Raw genomic sequence first — 15,362 nt, 5'->3', positions numbered from 1 at the left:
GTACCTAAAATATAAATGTTGTAAAAGACTGAACCTGGCTACAGTGCTACTCCAAAGATAAGCACACTAAGAAAAAAAAAAAATGAAAAGGGCATAGGGAGAATAACATCTCTTGCCGTGCGTTTCTGTATATACAAAGATTGCAAAGACAACGCGCTAAATAACACGAGAAATGCCCTATCGCTGCCGAAGAGTTTTCTGCGGTTGCTGTTTTCTTTATCCGCCGAGCCCCAAATCCCCAGCAAGCAGCTGCGCAGGGCTTCGCTCTTTGAACGATCCTATCTGTAATTTATTCACCCGGCTTTAGAATGAGCACAGCAAAGAGGCGGACGCGGCGACTGCCGTTTCCCTTCTCGGCAGGGCTCGGGTGTAGTAGCTTAATTACTGTTTGGTGCTTCGAGACTCCTGATGAATGACCAAGTCGAAAAAAAAACAAAAAAAAGAAAACAAGTAAAAACCGGACTCCAAATAACCAGCGAAGACCAACAGAGAGGAAAACTCCTCTCCGCCTCGCCGCGCCTGCTGTCGTTCAGAATAATCCTAAAGCGGCTTGGGCGCTGGTTGCAACAGGCGGAAGGCATTTCCCTTTACGACATAGGATAAGGCTCATTTCACTTTCACCTCAGCCCTGATATAAGAGCAATAAGAAGTTTTTCCATCAAGAACGCCTTTACTGCACGAGCTTAAACTTTATTAGGTTTAGTATCCCATTTGAACCCGGTGGAAGAGCAATGGAGCAGTTTTCACGCATTTAAGAACCGGGTGGTCAAGTAGGTTTGGCTATAATTAAGGCAGGTGGCTCACGCCACCTTAAACGCTGCACTTATTCTTTACACAGCAGCTGCTTAACACTCGCTGCAGTCTCCTTTTACGAAAAGAGGCGAAAATGATATTAGATGAAGCAGAGCGCTGAGCCGCATGATCTCTGGGTCAAGCAGAAATAGGCTGGGTATCTGCGTTTAGACATATCCCGTAGTTGTTGGAGGTATAAGGATGGAAGGGGAGCATCAAGCACGCATAAGGAAATTATTCACACCCCAAGATTTTGGCCATCCTCTTAGAGCTGCTTTTGGCGAAGCACCGAAGTCTGTGATAGGCCTCGGTAAAGTATATATGTCCGTATATTCAATTTTATGCAAGGGCATCAGGGCAGCCATGGACTAGTGATGGGCATTTTTAGCGGCTGAGGCTCAGTCTCCCCTTTCTTAGGTGTCTCCAAGCTGCGGTCTCCAAGCATTTATTGCAGGTGTAAACAGAGCAGAGGGATGAGCGAGGAGAAAAGGTTGTTTTACCAAGCCTTAAACTACCTTTACTATATTGTTAAAGCCACCCGAAGAAGGAAGGGTAAATCTGCTTGTTCCGCCTCCAAATTGACGCAACTTTTTCGTGCCTTTCTTCTTTCGGACCCGATTCTGCGTGTTGAGGCAGCGTTTGCAACAGCGCAACGTGAGCGCCGTAAATCCGCCCTGCCAGCAAACTCCTTTGCATAGGTGTAAATTATCCAGCAGAATAAAAGTCAGGAAAAAAACGGACCAAGCCGCACAATATTCTGCAATAAAAGTATCATAGATTTCCAATTTGCCTGTCACATGGACGTATTAGGAGATGCGGCGTTATTTGTCTTTAGGGAGCTCAGGGGCTGGAATGTGGCTGTGCGGGAAGAGAAGGGTCAGTATTTTATTTTTTTTAAATCCACCTGGCACTGGTGCTGTCATCTCTAGAGACGAAGCTTTAGGTGTACAGCTGCACCGTTCAGCGATTCTGGATGAAAATATACGAGTTCTAGCCAGACAGCAGCCCTCAAAATGTGCAATTTCATCACTGAAATGCAACCAGGGCAATATAAATAACATTGCAAACCCTAGCAAAAATTCCCGTGGTATTTTTAATTTCCGTCAGGCACTTTTTTTCTTTTTTTTTTTTTTAAACATCGCCTCTTAAAAATAAGTAATGAAAAAATAAGAAACAACCGTCATTAAAATGGAGAGTACGCTTATTCTAATCAAAGCTGCTCCCCGACAGAATTTGTCCCATCTCTGTAAGCAACTAGTTATTCATTGATCTGCTGCCAGAAATTGTGGTTTGCAATTAAATTAGCTCCAGGACAGTATGTTGGACCCCGTCTCAACTCTGCATCACGGACAGATTTGACCAGCCAGTACCCAAAACAGGATCCTGTGGGAACCCGCTTACCAACTTCACCGCCATTAGTTACCTCTCAACTCACTTTTCCTTCTTCCACCCGTATTTTTTCCAAGCACGTTTCAATTTGACAGAAGTTTCGCTTTGTTTCCCAATAAAAGAGCCCTTCGGATCCTTCAGAAACGACTTGCTGGAACTGGGCTATATTACACCTCCCTCCCTCTCATCATCCACTAAGCCTCTTAGCTTATCAAAGAGAGAAATTAATTTAATTCGCCGTAATTTAATTTTGACGAACCCTGGTGCCTACTGATCAAGATAGTCTTTTTTTTTTTTTCCTTTCTCTCTCTATAGGTGCTGATAAACTGATTATTTCTTTTTCACTCTTCTTGCAACTGATTTTGTCCCCAAGTCGAAGCAGTCAATTCTCCCGCGTAACGCTTCCGCAAGAAGCAAGCAAGTCCCCCCCCTTTCCAGTCTGAGGACCTGGACTTTCAGCGTTGCCCCGATAACCCTCGTAGTGCCCTAAGACAAATATCCGCAAACCACGACTATTCCGATTCTTTTGCTTACACTTCCAAATTCTGTTGCGTTTTTGGCATTTCTGCATTAATGAGTAGAAAACAGCAAAGCGATGTCCAACAGTTATATAAATACATATAATTCGTGCCACGCATTTCTTCCAGTGATTCCCTCTTACTCTTTGCCGCAGCACGGATCGGAGCTGTCTTTCCGCAGTTTTCCGAAGGATTACACCCATCAGAAATTTAGGGCTGCTGCATTTAGGACTCTAAAGGGAGCCAGTTGACTTGCAGAGAGGGACAGGAGGGAACAGGGCAGCTTCTTAGTCCCACAAATATTCCAGGAACACAGAAAAAAATATATATATATATACTATACAAGAGTGTTAGAAACCCTCCCCCTTCCCCGACATATGCAGAGGCCTGGACGCTTTCTAATGTTTTTAACACCTCAATCTTTTTAGAAACAGTGCATGTGTGGACTCCACCCTACACAAACTTCCTCTCATTCCTCCCCTCCTGCAGATCGCAGGCTCAAAGCCACAGACGCGAAACACCGGAAACGCTATTCAGAAGCCCGAGAATTTCCTGCAGATGCAAAAAGCGGACTGGTGTAGCTGCTCGAACGCAACGCCTTCCTGTAACACATGCTCCTGTAGACCTTTGCTCCTGAATTTCAGACTAGCACCAGAAAGGAGAGGAGCCAGTCAGCAGTTCTCCAGCCTTTCGGGGAACGGCAGAGTGGTCCTCCGCTGCCAGCAAAACAGAGCTACCGCCTGTATCCGAGCGATGCCAGATCGGGATCAAGTTTTCCCAGCGGTCCTGTAGCAATCTGCAAGCTGAGTCACCGGTGGCATCCCCAACTCCCATGTCTCCGGCCGCCCCCCACCTTGCCTGCAGCAACTGCGTCAGGTCTCAGCACGGCGAGGCCCGGCCCCACGGGCTGCCCGCTCACCACCAAAGCCCTTTTTTGCAAGAGCCAAGGTCATGGAAAGCCTCCTGGAGCTTCTCCCCACCTCTGAGCCATGGCCAAGCACAATCCATGTCCCAACACAGCCGCTGAGAGAGGTCTCCAAGCCATCTTTTCTATATGCTGGAAAGCATGCAAGCATTGCAGCACAGCATCCTATATATTGTACTTTAATGGCAACCTCAGTATCCATGTCCCTGTGTCCCACCATAGCCACGGGCTAAGCTCAGTTTTGTCATAGCCGTGTTGATGCCGGGCTTCGCTCCACAGCGCTTTTCATGCACATCCCGCAACGGGTGAGCACATGCCCAAATCCCATCCATGCACCAACACCTACATCTGGGTCTTTACCAGAAGGCTGGCGTGTGCGTTGCTATGAATGATCTCCACCGAAGAAGAAATCTGGACAGACCCTTGAGTGAACAGGGGTGTACACGTGTGGAAGGAAGCGTCCTACGCGCACACATACCTGAAGGAACGGCAGGGACAAAAGGACTGCAGATAATTGCAGTCTCGCGCCGCAGACTAATTTGGCCTCTTAACTTCCCTGCGGTTGCTCTCTTGGTCTTAGCCTTTAATGTGGGTTTAATACTCGGTACGGCGCTGCAAAAAGCAGAGCTGAAGGGCACTTTACTGATGCGAATGGGAGATCGATTGCTTCAGCTCTCCTTGAGGAACTACACTGAAACCACCATTAATAAAAGAGCAGGTGCTTTGTACGTCAGAGCATAAAAACTTTGGCGACCGGAGATGTAGATCTCTCTGATTTTAGCCTATTTTTTCGATAGAGGTTTTTGCTGTTTCATGTGTTTTCTTGCCGCCAAACTTTCCCGTGGCAAGAACATTCACAGCAAACATGCAAAAGTGAATAAATCACACATATTTCTAAAACAGAGGCATTTTCACCCAAGAAGAGTCATGTTTCATAAAAAAAAAAAGCCAACTTTGCTTAAAATCCAGCAATTTTAATTGAAAGATGAATCCATTTCGCTCAAACACCTGTGAGGTGTGTTTTGTTATTTTGTGAAGTGAGCAAGAAATCAGAGGCAAACAGCTTGAGACATTTGTCAGCTTGCTATTATTATTTGAGTATTTCTAGTTAGAGGTGTTAAGCAACAAGAGCTCCTAAGTGTACACTTAACTGAAGCAGTGTGCCTAAACCCAATTCCTCAGTCAGGATTTAAGGGAGAACAGGAAGGTATTAACAGCGATTGCACTACTGAAATTGCGAACGTGTAACATTCAGGCTGTCTTATAAACTTGTGAATAATGTCTACCCTCTGACTAGCAAGAAATCGAAAAAGAAGGACCATAACCAAGCAGTTCTTTTGAGTTCAAAGCGCAAAAAGAGATGATTTACCATCTCCGAGAAGCTCAGCTTTAAGCATCAACAGGAAGACATCCCAAAAGTATTGCAGCAGTGAGCAAACACAAAAGCTCAACGTTCAGCCGTGGTAAGAAATGAGTCCTATGCATTTCAGAAGGAATCACGTCTGCAAAGGCAACGTATCTGATTAAGTTACACTGACCCCCCTGTCCCAGATGACAAATGTAGCAAGGGTTACCATAAAGCTCATAAGAGTGGACTGCAGTTGTTCTTCCTTCCTTGTGAAGACAAAATACTGTTTCAGAAAAACAGCACCAATAGCCAGTGGGACCCGTGGGATGTCAGATTTGATAGAAGTCCATCTATTTAGTTTAGGTTTTAAAGAAACCCTTCATAAACCTTCATGCCGCAGCTAATAAATGTTCCACTGTAAATCTCAATTAGTTAAGATGTCTGGACAACGCAAATGGCATGCCATTTACAACAGATGTTGAAACAGATGCAAAATCCACTAACAATGAAGCATCATGCAAAGTAACCAAACATTTAGGGAACTCCTCATCTATTTAATTTGCTTGAGTACCATCGCTGGCAGAGACAGGAGAAACAGCAGAGGCAGCGGTGGTAGCTTTTGGCTTCCGAGGCAGATGTGTAAGGATCCCAAAATCTGACACTTTGACATCCCTTTCTCTTTCCACGGAGAAATCTGGCATATGAAGATTTTGGGGTTAGTCACCTGTGATTTCAATACATCTAGCCTTCCTAGACTTGTCTACTTCACGTGCCAAGACCACCTGCAGGACCCACATGCAGTTAACCCATATCTTCTTAAATGGAAAGGCATCCTTGCATGAACCATGCAGCACACTCGCACACCCTTCTGTCCACCAAAACTATGATATGGTACCTTTATGCGCTCAAACATGCTTATGTCCCCAAAGCAGACCATATCACCCCTGCCCAGCTGCTGCACATCTCACCTTCCTGGTCCAAGACCCCAACCCTCTCTCCTATGCACCCTTCATAGGAGGAACTCAATTTCTTGTGCCTGCCTTCTCCACGCCCCCAATGACATCACCCACTTCACCCAAGCCAAGCACCATTCCTGTGTTCTCTAATTCCCTAAAATAAAAGCCAACATCACACTAACGGTTTATTACTTTATACCCATCTCCCCAGAGTCCCATGCCCTACTGTAGGTCCACATATTCCCCAAACATGAACCCAGTCCTATCTCCTGAGCCAGGACTTGATCCTGTGCCCCACTACATCTCCGTGCACTCCCAGAGCAAAACCGGAACCTCCGATCACTCACGCCCTCCACCTTTCACGACCCTGCTGCCTGAACCAGGACACCATGCCTTCTCAGTGCAGTCCTTGGATCACACCTTCCCCCATGTGGGATGCTCAAACCACTCCTTCGGCCACCTAAAATTCACCCTATGTTTCCTCTTTACGCCTACTCCCATGTCCTGAGGCAGACATGAAGGTCCTAGACTCACTGGTCAAATGACGCTAGGACCAGACCCAGGAGCTGCAAACTGCTGTTGCTTTGGACAGCAAAAAGTTACTGCCCAAGGTGCTCACCTTGCAGCTCCTTTCCAAGGCAGATGCTCCCAGTGCTGCCGAGCAGGACATTCGGCTGCTGCACGTACTATGGGGTGGGAACCTCTGCTCCAGCTACTGGGATTTCTGCTGATGTTGGATATGTTTTACCTTTGTGACCAGCTCCATTAACTTCCTGGCAAGAATGAACCAAGAGGCGTTAATTGCTGCACAAGTTCGTCCTGTTTTCTCCCTCTACCTCCTCCTTTCCCTGCCCTAGAAGTGCTTTCAGAGCACAGTGGGATGCGGATAGGAAAGCCAGTCAGGAAAAAGAGACATTTTAAAGCACAAAGTGAAGCATAAATGTTGAAGCTGACAACAATGCTGGTGCTTTCTGAACGCATTCCCTTGAAGCACATGGGCCAAAATCTGATTTGTCTGATTCTGAGCAAGACAGGGGAGAAAAGGAAACAAAGTTAAAGTAATATATGGGAGAAAACCACTTTAAAATATGTTTACTTGAGAGCAAGATTTTTGTGTTTTTGTTTTTATATTGTATTTTGTTTTCAAAAAGAACTGAGATGACTAAAGGGAATTGTGCTGAGAAGAGAAATGGATCACAGCAGCCTACCTACCACCTATGGCTCTATCCCATATACTTCATATGCCTCTTTAAGTCTGACATCTCCGCAACTTTCTGAGCGTAAGGGCAAGCTGTGAAGTGAAAGTAAAATTAATATATTTACCCTGTGCAGAGTGCAGTACACTCAAAATATTGAGTTCTTGATCTCTAAACACTTTTCCTCCTATCTCCTTCACTGTCCTCTGCATTCAACTTATGTTTCACTCTGACTTGCCTTGCCTTTCTAGCAACACTTAAATTCAGTAGGCGGGAAGTTGTCTCTGCCTCTTTTTAGGAATGATAAAGTTTCCAAAAAAGAGACGAAATCTTAAAGGAAATGCTGCCGGTGAGGCTTCTCTCACGATCAGCCCCACATTTCATCCACTTAAAGATGCTTCAGATCATCGGATGACAATAATGCACAATACCCAATGTACGGCAAGTTGCTCTTCCCCACCACCGTCTAGCTTACAGCAGATCATAAAGCAGCCTAGCAGTTAGATTACAAAAACACAAGGCACTTTATTGGCCAATAAAACACCCGCAAGAGCAGCCATGTGAATGAAGACCCTATTTTGCGGGGCAATAAATTTTGCCCTAGCACCCAAAAGGCATTGCTATTAGAGGAATTGTGCAAATCACCATCCATGGTCCATGACAAAACGTCCAAGGCTGTGGCCAAAAGGACATGTATTTCCATGGGGAGAGCGACAATTAAAATGCACTGCCAGCGGTCCAAAAAATTAAATTTCTAAGAGATGCTTCCCTAATAAGAATTGGGCACAAATATATAATAAAATGACAAACAAACAGAATAAAAGGTCTGAGGAAGTTCATTATAAATCGACAGGCTCTCAAGCTTGTTTCAGGTAAGGCAACACTATCTTTTTTCCACTGGCAGGAGGCAATGAAACAAGCATATAATGAACTCAGATACAGCAACTCTCTGTTTACAGTGAGGGACAATGGAAGTATTCAATTGTCCCAACCCATTCACATGTAAAACTGTAAGACCAGTTATCAGGAACCTCTGCTGCTGAGAGTAAATTTGTTCTCTAGGGGAAAAAAAGGATTCAGCTCAAGAATTGCTGTTAAGAGGCCAATGCCGGTACTTGAAAGAAGAAAATTACCTGATGAAAGATCAATAATATTCCTCTTCTCTCTTTATTGAAGCTTATGCACAGAATAATATAGTCTAGGTCCTGTTTCTCTGGCGCCGTGCTTCAACACAAGTTATTCTAAATGTTGCTAAGCTAAGAAATTATATTTTTTACATCCACATTGTGAAAATCAAATTGCACTTGTGCAGATAGGGACACGAAAAGAAATGAAAACAGAGAAAGCCACACTGACTGCACCATAATAGCAGGCAAATCAGCCCAAATATGTTTCCTTGCAGTCTAAATGCTTAAAAATAGACTTTCATACAAAAATGGTAAGCATGCTAGGTTTATCCAACAGCTGCCATAAAGCTGTGTACATGCATCCAGCTGACAAATTACTGAAACAAAAACAGCAGTATTACCCACGAAAGGCCCAAGGCACCACGGCAGAGGTGTTACTGTAACATCTGACTGACCGACCTTATTTAAGACAAAGGGATCTTACAGGAAAATAGTGTCAGACTGAAATTCAAGAATCTAAGGGGAGAGATTCTAAATATATATTCTTTTCCTCTCTTTCCCAAATGGACAAAGTAGTTTGTTCAGCTGAAAGCTGACATCTTTAGTACAATAAAAATCTGAAGAACTTCAGTGACAGAAGAACTTGGGTGGAAGATGTTGCTCATCAGCTAACTCAAATCTACCCCGTGGTGTGCATCGTGGTAGTACTGAGAGGCACATGCCAACTCCAAAGTCTTGACCTGCTTTTGAGGGATCTGAATTAATAATCCCAAAGTTGCCTAAATAAAACTATTAAAATTAGAGGGTGAGGATAAGCCATTAGATTAGAAAGCAGATTCTCCTATGGGGAAATGAAAGACTCTTAGATATGCCTCCTGTCCTCATGCCTTTAATCCTGGGCTGGCTATCGGGTGGTAATGCTACATTCAGCAGGTCCCTTGGCTTCAGGGAACTGAATGCCTCTGGGATACTGGATTCCTGGTCACTTTGATGCCACCCCTGATGGGACTCATTACCATCCAGTGTCTATTCTTTCACTGACATTAAATCACCTAGCTGTCCCAAACCAGTTCCTGGGTCACGCTAGATGAGATCCAGCCTCATAAGCACCTAATATACGTGACATGCCAGACAGCCACCTAATCGCCTGTCACCCAGGGTCACCTCATCTTCATCCTGCAGGTACCAAAATATATAATGTGCTTCTCTATTTAGCCTGCAAGTCCCCTAGGCTGCTCCCTCCCCAGGCTCCGAAATACCTGCTCTGTGGAGAGGGACAGCTATCTTATTCCTGAAGGTCTCTTGCAAGCCAGGCTGACAGGCTGCTGAACTTCACAGAGAGAAACCCCCAGATTAGGTGTGCTGCTGATAACCAACAGCTTGTACGATGTCCTGTGGCTGCAGCATTCACCTGGCTCTCCTCCCCCTGTCCCACCGCTGAGAAGTCGTGAAGGTAAGCCAGCTGAAGGCACAATGAATAAATTACAATACATAAAAAAAAAAAAAAATTAAATGAGGGCTAGGGCACATGACAAGGCCCTTAGAAATCTGCTCAGAGTTGGGGTCTTGCTCTGAGTGGGGGTTTGTTCCAGATGACATCCGGAAATCCCTTCCGATGAACACCATCCTCAACCCAATGAGCCACGCTCAGTCTCGCTGTACCGACACTTTTCTCAGAAGTTACCGTCCTTTTCCCAAACACTTCAGTCTGAAAGAAATTTCCAACCTCTGAAGGCTTTTCCGGTCAGTCAACAGAGTTTATCAAAATATTTGGAAAGCCCTGAGGTGATCACGCAAGTTAAAATAAAATCACTTATTCCTGATTATCTACTTTCCTATATTAACGTCAATTAAGAACAATAAATTCAGTTCATGCTACATGGAACAGCTATGAGAACTGGTGATATTTCAGCTGCACTTGCCAAACACAAATATTCTACCCATACATCTCATCCCATTAGCCTAAAATTAGCTGGATATTTTGTTGTGGGCATATGCTCTTCTAAGCAACTGCATCAGACCACAGGCTTATACTCTGTTAAGTCGTATGCACAGCCAGACCCAAGACTTCACACTCAGCTTACAGATCTGTACTAGAGGATGCAGATGGTGGTCCTGAATGCAGCTGCAGTCATCCACAACCCAGCATATTAATGTGAATTCACTGTCACAGGCAGTCCCAGTTCCAGTGGAGCAACAGATTTTGGCTGGTTTTACAACCTTAGTGAGTCTGGTGTGGAGGTGCCTCACAATCTGCGGGAGCACCTCCATGCAATTTCACCAGCATGACACATACCGCAAACACTGATCTGATCTAACAGGCTGGAAAGACTATTGGCTACCTGGCAGGGCAAACATGATCTACTCTGGCAGGGCTACATCTCATCTGGGGTTTGACACCTGGATGAATCCCTATCACCTACTTCTTATCCATCAGGAGATACAATGAAGCATGATGCTATATCTCCTTCTCCTCTTCTCCTCCAAAACAGGGACACTTTTTCTTTGGTGGCTGTGGATGAGAGCACTTAGCTGATAGCTTGAGGGAACCTATTGCAACCAGCTTCATCTCACGCAGAATGTGATTGCTGGAAGTGTCCCTTGGACTTGATCTCTCCTCTGTCACATGGGCAGGATCTCGTTTTTAGTTCAAAAAGACATTCCCCACCAAACTTGCTTAGAGAAAGAGACCTTCTTCCTGCCTCATAAGGATAAGAAACATCTATGAGCGAGTGATTTTATCTGCCCTAAAAACTTCTATACAAGGAGCCTGCTGAATCAGGTTTCTCTGTTGTATTATTCCTTATCAATATCTTACATTCACGTATTAATGTGGTTTTGGAGAGTGTTTTATTTATATTATTTGGAGGTTTGAAAGGTCTCAGATACAACTACAAAGACAGGTCTTTGGGAAGTCTCCCCAAGAAAAGTACACAAAGAAAAATCAGCAAAACACAGCAGCAGCTTTTGAGCAATGTTGCAAAATCAACTTGTCAAATCACAGAATAGTTGGGGTTGGAAGGGACTTATGGAGATCATCTTGTCCAACCCCCCTGATCAGACAAGGTCAGCTAGAGCACATTGCCCAGGACAATGTGCAGTCACATTTTGAATATCTCCAAGGATGGAGACTCCACAACCTCTCTGGGCAACCCGTTCCTGTCTTTGATCAGCCCTTACACTAAAGAAGTGTTTTCTTGTGTTCAAGTGGAATTTCCTGTGTTTCAGTTTGTGCCTGTTGCTTCTTGTCCTGTCACTGGGTACCACTGAGAAGAGTCTGGCCTCATCCTCTTTACAGCCTCCCATCAGATACTTGTACACATCGATAAGATCCCCCTGCACCTTCTCTTCTCCAGGCTGAACAGTCCCAGCTCTCTCAGCCTCTCCTCGTACGAGAGATGCTCCAGTCCCTTAATCATTGTCCTGACCCTTCACTGGACTTGCTCCAGCAGGTCCATGTCTCTCTTGTCCTGGGGAGCCCAGCACTGGACACAGCACTCCAGATGTGGCCTCACCAGTGCTGAAGCAAATGTCTGGATGTACAGCAGGAAAACAGATGGGGAAGGAGATGGGGAAGGAGATCTCTCCCATGGACAAAATAGAATCAAACTTTAAAAGAGACAATCCACTAATTTATCAGCTCCCCTTTTAATATTAAAGATAGCATGTCTTCCACTTCCCTTGGGTCACTATTCCAGCTATTCATTACTTGGTGCAGTAACCTCAGACTTGCCCAAAAACTCTTCTATTCAGCTACACCTACTATTTCTAACCATTAGTCCAAGCTGTAGGAATTACTACCCCTACATAGTTGCGGATTAGCCATCAAGAGACAGTGACAAATAACTAAGGGAAGCCCATAATTTTAAGGCTAAATCAGACTGAAATATTACAGTTATGCTTCTTGAGTAGCATTGACAGTCCCGATGGTCATTCAAGGCAAAACAGCAATTGCTCTACCACCTCCCAACCAGCCCGGTAAAAGGTTCTACACCAAGATAGTATATCAGAGGTTGTAAGAGGCTTGACAGAGTTTAGGGAACACTCTCCATTAAGGAGAGCCCAGCAGCTCAGTAACAGCTGTCATGGACTCTAGAGAAAATCTGTCTGCAGATGGGATGGTGGGGGAAATTGAAGGTATTTCAGTTCATTGTTAAAGATGCAGAGCATCTTAGTGTCCCTCTGAAACTGCCCAGATGTTGAATAATAAAAAAAAAACTAATAAAATAAAATAAAATAATAAAACTGTGGGTTCGGGAGAAACCACTGACCATAACGGGACCTCTTTCACAGGCAACATCTGAAGATGTTGGTTCTTTCCATGTTCCCTATTCAGCAAAATCAATTTCCTGTGCTAAAGTAAATAACTATTGCATACCTGCAGGATAAGATGACATTTAACCCTCTGACTGTACTATCTGACATGTGAAAAGCTGTTAACTGGAGAAATAAAAGGCAGTTAAAAAAAGCATGAGGAAAGAACCTTAAAAAGGTAATGTTTTCCTACTCCGCACTTTTTGCCAGTCTCTTCTTTATGCAAAGGTCAAAAAATGCAGGTACCCAAAAGCTGCTACCCTCCGGTCACACATTCAACTGTTTCCCATCAGTTGTCCCTTTCTACTCTCCTTTTTTTTTTTTTTTTGGTTTTGTTTTGTTTTCTATTTCACAAGTGATTTCAAGGTGAAACACTTCTCTGCACTGATAGCCCCAGCCAGGTACATTCTGCTCCCATAGACAGCAGGTCACTTGCTTTTGCTTTTAAAATACTACTGGAAACAATTTCGATTAATGAGCCAAATTACTTCTGTATCATCATTTGGGCTTTCGCTCTGCCTCAGTTTCCCGTTCGGTTATGCAGAAGTAATTTCTGCATTTTTTCCCTTATTCTGCACACTCCGTCTATTGGGACTGGAAGTTCTTGGGCGCATCACCCAGCACAAGCAACACATTGCTCTCATTTGGGCGCTCACTGCAATACAAATACTAGCAAACAATATTGAAATCTTATTTCAGGAGCAAGATGTAATTGGGTCTGAACTTACCTCCGGTCTTACACTGACGTAACTCCATTAGCTTTAATGGAATTACTCTCGATTTGCACTGGTGTCTTGAATTGAGCTTTTGCTTTTCAGGATTTATATATTTTGTTTTCCTACCATTAAAAAAAAGAAGTCAGCCAAAATCATTTCCAAGTCATTTTTTTCCCCCCCAATAAATTCAAGCATTATTTTAGTTTATCTGTCTGACCTCCACTTGCTCTTGTACATCAGCCATCTAATTATTCATGGTTCCTGCAGGACGCTGCATTCCATTATCTTCTATTTATAATCCAAGATGTCTGAGAACAAAAGGGGACAGGGTGCTCCGTTATGTGCCTTCCTGGCCTTGTTACAATTCTTCTTATTTGTTTCCAGGTGCTGTCTGCACGGAGAACCTCTTTTAACCACCTGAAATTTGTGCTCTATCTTTTAATTATAGCTTCCCGCAACCCATCTTGTGGCTATTAAAAGGGAGATTTCAAGCAGGCACTGTAGGAACTTTGCGGTTTAGCAAAAAAAATAAATAAATAAAGAGCCGTTTGCCATTCAGTCCAGGTGGAAAACCACAGCGGGTTATCTCACGGGTGTTCAGAAAGCCAGAGCTGGGAGATGACCTGGGCCTGCAGCGTTCTGCTGGTGCAAATCATCACCCACCAGGCTCTGCAAATAACACTAAATTAATTACTTCCTGGCAGTTATAGTGGGGGATTAATTTTTTAAATTAAGAAGAAGAGGGAGGGATAAAATAAAGCAGTGACACACGCTTGGCCACAGACACCAAATGGGAATAATCCAATCAAATACAGGCCGCTATAATGTCACAGGAACATCTCTTTCTCTCCATCGTCTAAAGAGCCTCTGCTGACTAGCTCAGGGAAAACATCTCTGCTGAAAACATGTGAATCCCACCCGGACGGGAGGGGAGACCTGCTCGCCTCCAGGATCTGCCTGTCTTTGCTGGTTGGAGCTTTTGCCTCCATTCTGTGAAAGTCTCAAAAAAAGCAGCTCAGAAGCCTTCAATACCCACCTGCTTGACCTCTCTTTAATATCACAAGTGGAGGCAAATGCAGCATCACCGAAGCCTTGGCGGTTTGTTTGCCCGGTTAAGCACACTCTAGACTCCTTTTTAATTCTTCCCCCCCCCCCCTTTTAATTTCTCTGATGCCAACTTCTTACCATCTCTTATCCTGCTGCATTTAAGAGCTCTTTGGAAGACACTACTTTTCCCCCTTGAAGGTACTTGTACTCCGTAATCAAGTCACTTCTCAACCTCATTTCTGACAAACTAAATTGACTGCGCGCCCAGGCTCACTGAGAAACACATTTTTCCCTCCTGCTCCAAACTCACTATTCGACTTTGCGACTTTCATACATTTGGGAATCACATCCCTGGGAATTCATGCCGGGTTCCTTGACCGCTATGCTCCTAAATCCACCTGCTTTGTAACACGCATCCCAGTTTTATGAGTAGGGTTCATATTGCTTTGCCTCAGCTATACCTTGGTGTGGCTGTAGGACAACACGCTGCTAGAAAGGGCTCGGCCGAACACTTTGTACGGCTGCTCCAACCTCATCAGTAGTTTCACTGATCTTTGTGCCAGCGCTGAATTTTAGCAGTAGTATTTTTACAGGCACTTAGTGCTTACTGCTATTAGTAACAGGCCTGGTAGCAAACATAGAGAAAACCCACTAAAATTTGCCCAGTTTTGATTTCTTCTAACTTTGCAGAGATCTGCCACAATCCTTATCCTACCTTCAGCAGACCAGGGAGGAAAACTCCTCTTGAGGGTTTGTGTGTGGTAGTGAGGGAGAAGGGGCAGAGCAATTTGGGAAGTACAGAACGGTGTTTGTAGGTGACCCAGGAACATTTGGGAACCCCTTATCTGGGCACACGTCATGGACATATTCTAGTTCTTCATCAGAGTGAGAACGGGGTATTTATCATTCTCCCCTTGAACACCTCTTTTCCATGGAAAGGGGAGCTGGCTGTGTAAGCCAGAGGAGCTACAGTATATGCCAGTGAGATCCCAGTCTGGAGAGCAAGGGAATTATGGCAGTAAATGTCTACCACT

The 15,362-nt window shown here is 44.4% G+C and overlaps 1 protein-coding gene across 4 annotated transcripts in view; it reads right to left on the bottom strand.

Moving 5' to 3' along the window:
* The window catches only part of TSNARE1 (t-SNARE domain containing 1), a 427,700-nt gene that overhangs the window by 263,947 nt on the left and 148,391 nt on the right, over nucleotides 1-15,362 (bottom strand). The window lies entirely within an intron of this gene.

Source organism: Apteryx mantelli, chromosome 2 (assembly GCF_036417845.1).
Source record: "Apteryx mantelli isolate bAptMan1 chromosome 2, bAptMan1.hap1, whole genome shotgun sequence".
Taxonomy (NCBI): Eukaryota; Metazoa; Chordata; class Aves; order Apterygiformes; family Apterygidae; genus Apteryx; species Apteryx mantelli.
Note: the sequence above shows the minus strand (reverse complement) of the source record. Positions and strands in the feature narration are given on the sequence as shown.